Source organism: Stegostoma tigrinum, chromosome 20, assembly GCF_030684315.1.
Source record: "Stegostoma tigrinum isolate sSteTig4 chromosome 20, sSteTig4.hap1, whole genome shotgun sequence".
NCBI lineage: Eukaryota > Metazoa > Chordata > Chondrichthyes > Orectolobiformes > Stegostomatidae > Stegostoma > Stegostoma tigrinum.
In genome coordinates this window covers 41999243-42005460 of record NC_081373.1, presented here as the reverse complement: position 1 = coordinate 42005460, position 6218 = coordinate 41999243, and positions in this window count along the sequence as shown.

Here is a 6218-nt window from a genome sequence, read left to right as displayed (position 1 = left end):
CCCAGGTCCCTGGTGCTGTAAGCCAGCAGTGCTAACCACTGAGCCACCGTGCTGCCCTGGTGAAGTAATCTGGCCAAATTTATCAGCACATTTGGTCGATTTAGTTATGAACAATTTCTCAGAAGTTTTGGCATTAGATAGTTGTGGCTATTTGCCTGTGTTGTATGATCACTTTGATGTATAATTTGGATATAGGTTACAAACAGCGTGTCCAAATTCACAAGCAATCTAAATTAAGAACCATAATATATAATTTCAAGAACCAAAGGAAGTTGCAAAAGGATGTTGAGAATATAGTGTCGTAAGAAAAAAATGGCAGACGGAATTCAATCCAGTCTCATTTTTTTTTCAATCACCGCCTCACATTTAAAGAGGTAATTACTAGGGAAATTTGAAATGAATGAGCAGGAGAACTTGCGTTGAGTTTCACTCAACAATAAAATTCACACCAATCAAATAAAGATATAAAAAAACTAATGGTATTTTGAATATCAGGGTAAAGCTATAGAATATGTTAAATGCTGATGGTAATTAGATTTTTACAAATGCTAATTAAGGTCACAGTTGGACCATGGTTGCAATTTTGATCTCCCTATTATTAGAAGGATTAGAAGGACTAGAAGTAGTATAGTGCAGGTTCATTTGGATGCTGACTTCCATGAGAGAAAATATAGAAAAATACAAATGCCTGAAACCTTGGATTTTTTTTGTAGAACAGAAGAAATTAATGGTAGCTTGCTGACTGGGATTTGATTTGTTTATTTTGTGTAATAAACCTAGGTATGGTGTTAAAGAACACTCACAGCCTTATGTAAATATATTTCAGTGACATCACATTATTAACTAAATGTAAAACTTAAAAATATTGTCTATCAAGTCATGTTTGATTTTGGGGTCTGACTTTTCCGGTATCAACATCAACTGGGATCAAAACATGTATCTTCATGAGGTTTCCGGGATGTGTTCATTGTGGATACTGTATAAGTAGCTATGGAGAAGAATGAATCTGAGGAGGATTCTGGGGTTTGAGGGAACATGCGGAATGGATGGTGACATAAATCAGTGTGGAGGATGCATAGAGATTGGATGGGATCTAACAGGGTGTGAGAAAACAATTGGGATAAAGTTCCAAAGAACTGAGACAGGCCTACTAATGAGACAATCTATGGCTGCTTATGATTTGCTTCTGAGGTGGGCTAGCCTGGCTGTATCCCACTCCTGCCTCTTTGGAGAGACAATCTGGTCTAATAGTGCCCTTTAAACTGAGGTTGGTCTGCCCAGTCAGGAACTTTTCCAGCTCAAGCAACAGGCTTCAGTAGCAAAGAATGCAGATCCTGGTGAGATGATGGGCAAAATACATCATAGAACCACTAAGAAACAGTTATTAGTCGGACATTTGCGTACATATTGTGAAATTATGTCTCGGCCTTTGGACTTTGAAAACCTTCTTTGAATACAGTGGTTTCAGGAAGTAGTAAACCACATATCTCTGCTAAAGATAATTAGCTTCAAATACATGAAGTGATGCAAATAACAGTTACATTTTGCACAACACTGTCAATTTTGACATCTTTTGTAAAGCTTAACCATGGCAGGAAGGCTTTGCATTGAACTAGCAACTGAGATCCTTAGTGAATCAAAAATCAGGCATTAATGAGTAGAATTTAAAATTGTGAAAGTTAGCCAGAGCAGATTCAAGGGGGCGATTAGCTTACTCCTGCTACTAGAGTCATAGAGATAAATAGCATGGAAACAGACCCTTTAGTCCAACTTGTCTATGCTGATCAGATATTCTATATAAATGTAGTCAAATTTGCTAGCATTTGGCCCATATCCCTGTAAACCCTTTCTATTAATATACCCATCCAGACGCCTTTAAGATGTAGTAAACAAAAGCAAAAGCAAGATGGATGAGGACCAATCCATGGCTTACAAAGGAAATTAGAGATAGTATCTGATCCAAGGAAGAAGCATAGAGATTGGCCAAGAAAAGTAATATGTCTGAAGATTGGGAGCAGTTTAGAATTCAGCAAAGACGGACCAAGGGATTGACTAAGAAGGACAAAATACTGTACGGAAGTAAGCTTACAGGGAAAATAAAGACTGACACTAAGTGTTGCTACAAGTATGTGAAGAGAAGGAGATGTTGAAGACAACTGTATGTCCCCTACAGAGAGAAACAGGGGAATGTATAAGAGGGGAGAAGGAAATGGCTGAGCAACTGAATACATAGATAACAAAGTGTGGAGCTGGATGAACACAGCAGGCCCAGCAGCATCTCAGGAGCACAAAAGCTGACGTTTCCAGCCTAGACCCTTCATCAGAGAGGGAGATGGGGTGAGGGTTCTGGAATAAATAGGGAGAGAGGGGGAGGCGGACCGAAGATGGAGAGAAAAGAAGATAGGTGGAGAGGAGAGTATAGGTGGGGAGGTAGGGAGGGGATAGGTCAGTCCAGGGAAGACGGACAGGTCAAGGAGGTGGGATGAGGTTAGTAGGTAGATGGGGATGCGGCTTGAGATGGGAGGAAGGGATGGGTGAGAGGAAGAACAGGTTAGGGAGGCAGAGACAGGCTGGGCTGGTTTTGGGGTGAAGTGGGGGAAGGGGATGAGCTGGGTTGGTTGTGTGATGCAGTGGGGGGAGGGGACAAACTGGGCTGGTAGTGGGATGCGGTGGGGGGAGGGGAGATTTTGAAGCTGGTGAAGTCCACATTGATACCATTGGGCTGCAGGGTTCCCAAGCGGAATATGAGTTGCTGTTCCTGCAACCTTCGGGTGGCATCATTGTGGCACTGCAGGAGGCCCATGATGGACATGTCATCTGAGGAATGGGAGGGGGAGTTAAAATGGTTCGCAACTGGGAGGTGCAGTTGTTTATTGCGAACCGAGCGGAGGTATTCTACAAAGCGGTCCCCAAGTGCTCCTCAGATGCTGCTTGGCCTGCTGTGTTCATCCAGCCTCACATTTTATTATCTTGGATTCTCCAGCATCTGCAGTTCCCACTATCTCTGGTCCCCAAGCCTCCACTTGGTTTCCCCAATGTAGAGGAAGCCACACCGGGTACAGTGGATGCAGTATACCACATTGGCGGATGTGCAGGTGAACCTCTGCTTAATATGGAATGTCATCTTGGGGCCTGGGATGGGTGTGAGGGAGAAGGTGTGGGGGCAAGGGTAGCATTTCCTGCGGTTGCAGGGGAAGGTGCCGGGTGTGGTGGGGTTGGAGGGCAGTGTGGAGCAAACAAGGGAATCACGGAGAGAGTGGTCTCTCCGGAAAAAAGACAAGGGTGGGGATGGAAAAATGTCTTGGGTGGTGGGGTCGGATTGTAGATGGCGGAAGTGTCGGAGGATGATGCGTTGTATCCGGAGGTTGGTGGGGTGGTGTATGAGAATGAGGGGTATCCTCTTTGGGCGGTTGTGGCGGGGGCGGGGTGTGAGGCATGTGTTGCGGGAAATACGGGAGACACGGTCAAGGGCGTTCTCGATCACTGCTGGGGGGAAAGTTGCAGTCCTTGAAGAACTTGGACATCTGGGATGTGCGGGAGTGGAATGCTTCATCCTGGGAGCAGATGCGGCGGAAGCCTATATTCAAAAAGGGAGATAGAGAGAAAACAGAGCACTAAGCTTTGGGGGCTGGGTGGGGGGAACGATTCTCGAATCCATTATCACAAATTTATAGCAAAGCATTCAGAAAGCAGTGGCAGGATCAGACAAATTCAGCATGGATTTATGAAGGGGAAATCAAGCTTTACAAATCTGTTTGAAATCAATGAAGATGTAATGAGTAGAATTGATGAGGGGGAGTCAGTTTTTTTGGTATATTTGGACTCTCATAAGGCATTTGACAAAGTCCTGCGTAAGAGATTATTGTGCAAGATTACAACACATGGAATTGGGGGAAATAAAGAGTAGGAATTAATGGGTCCTTTTCAAATTGGCAGGCAGTAACTAGTGGGGTGCCACAGGGATTGGTGCTGGGGCTCCAGCTATTCACAATATACATTAATGATTTGTATGAGGGAACAAAGTGTAACATCTCAAAGTTTGCAGATGATACCAAGTTTGGTGGGAAGGAGAACTGTGACGAGGATGCAGAGATCCTTCGCCATGATCAGGACAGGCTGTGTCAGCGGGTAAAACAGTGGCAAATGCAGTACCATTTGGATTAATGAGAGATTATTCATTTTGAAAGCAAAACAAGAAGGCAGATTACTACCTAAATGGCTGTAAATTGGGAGGGGGAGTGTGCAGTGGGACCTGGATGTCCTTGTGCACTGGTCTCTGAAGGCAAGCATGCAGATGCAGCAGGCAGGAAAGAAGGCAAATGATATGTTGGCCTTCATTGCAAGAGGTTTTGAGTACAGGAGCAGGGATGTGTTGTTGCAGTTATACAGGGCCTTGGTGAGACCACAGCTGGAAAATTGTGTGCAGTTTGGTCTCTTTTTCAGAGGAAGGATGCTCTTACTCTTGAAGGAGTGCAACAAAGGCTGATTCCGGGAATGACAGGTCTGACATATGAGGAGAGATTGACTAGTTTGAGATTGTTTTGGCTGGAGTTCAGACAAATGAGGGGAATCTCATTGAGACTTATAAAATTCTGACAGGACTAGACAGGGTATTTGCAGGGAGAATGTTCCCCAAAGTGGGAGTGTCCAGAACCAGGGGTCACAGTCTGAGGATTCAGTGTTGTTGATTTAGGATGGAGGTGAGGAGACATTCTTCACCCAAAGGGTGGTGTGGAATTCATTACTACAGGAAGTTGTCGATGCCAAAACATTGAAGGTATTCAAAGGTGGCTAGATATAGCACTTGTGGCAAATAAGATCAAAGGTTATGGGGAGAAAGCATAATCAGGCTATTGAGTTGGACAATCTGCCATGATTGTGATGGATAGTGGAGCAGGCTCGAAGGGCCGATTGGCCTCTCCCTGCTCCTATCTTCTATGTTTCCATGTTTCTATACCAAACCCCACCACTTCCTCTAGCAGCTCATTCTGTACAAGCACCACCTTCTACATGAAAATGGATTCCTTTCACACGCTTCCCCTCTCACCTTAAACCTATGCCCTCTAATTTTAGACTCCCCCATCCCACGGAAAAGACCTTGTCTATTCACCCTATGCATGCCTCTCATGATTTTTATAAACCACTATCAGGTAATCTTTCAGCCTCCAATGCTCAATGGAAAATAGCCCCAACGTATTCAGCCTCTCCCTGTAGCTCAAATGCTCCAGCCCTGACAACATCCTCGTAAATCTTTTCTGAAATCCCTCAACTAGTATTTTTTGTTTATAATTTTAGTATCATTTCCAACAATATTAAATCACAATACGTGTATTTGTCACGAAAGGAAAATAAACGCAGGAGCGTTGGTTTTTTATGAAAAGAATATTTAGCAGAGAAAAGGGAGCAAACAGGTAAACTGAAAGCAATTAACATGTCTGTGGCAGTGCAAAATATGAAGTAAATCTTTCAAATACATTGAAAGCAAAATAAAAACAAATCAAATTGTTCCTTGGGAATAAAAAAATACAACAATTGTCTTAAGTATTTTTGAGAAAACAATTGTAAATAAATTGCAGAATTTAGTTTGCAACAGCTAAACAGTAACTTGTTTATCTTTCCTTCCACAAACTTCATCATTTTTATTACTTTGTTATGTCCTTCCATTCTCACCCCCAGCTCACTGTTTTCACATGTAGACAGTTAATGGAAATATTGAGCTTTACCATTTATTAATGAATGTTATTTTTATACATTTGCTGGCCTCTATAAGTAGAGGAAATAATTGATCCACAAAAATCATCTTTGCTTTAAGCTGCTTCTGACGTTATCTAAATATGTTAATCATGTCAAGTGGCCTTTTAATTCCATCTGTGAAACAGCAGCAAAAAAATCTATTGACTTTTGCTCTTTTTAATTTTTAATCTTCCAGGAAGTTGAAGGACACCAGGTGCAGCATTTAGTGTGTATTCTGAAACAGAGTTACTGCCATATAAAGTACAGAAGAGGTATAAAAGTACAGGGAATAGTTACACAGTGTAGAATTCAAGGGTGGGTGGAGGCTATTCATAATAGACCCATTATATACAACAAGGTGAAATAATGACTGCAGTAATCTCTTATACCCGATATAACATTATTATAGTGGTGCTATCACAGCAGTCTCCACATCTAATAAGTAACAGTGATCTCTGAAACTGTTTGTTCATTGTGATTGTAAT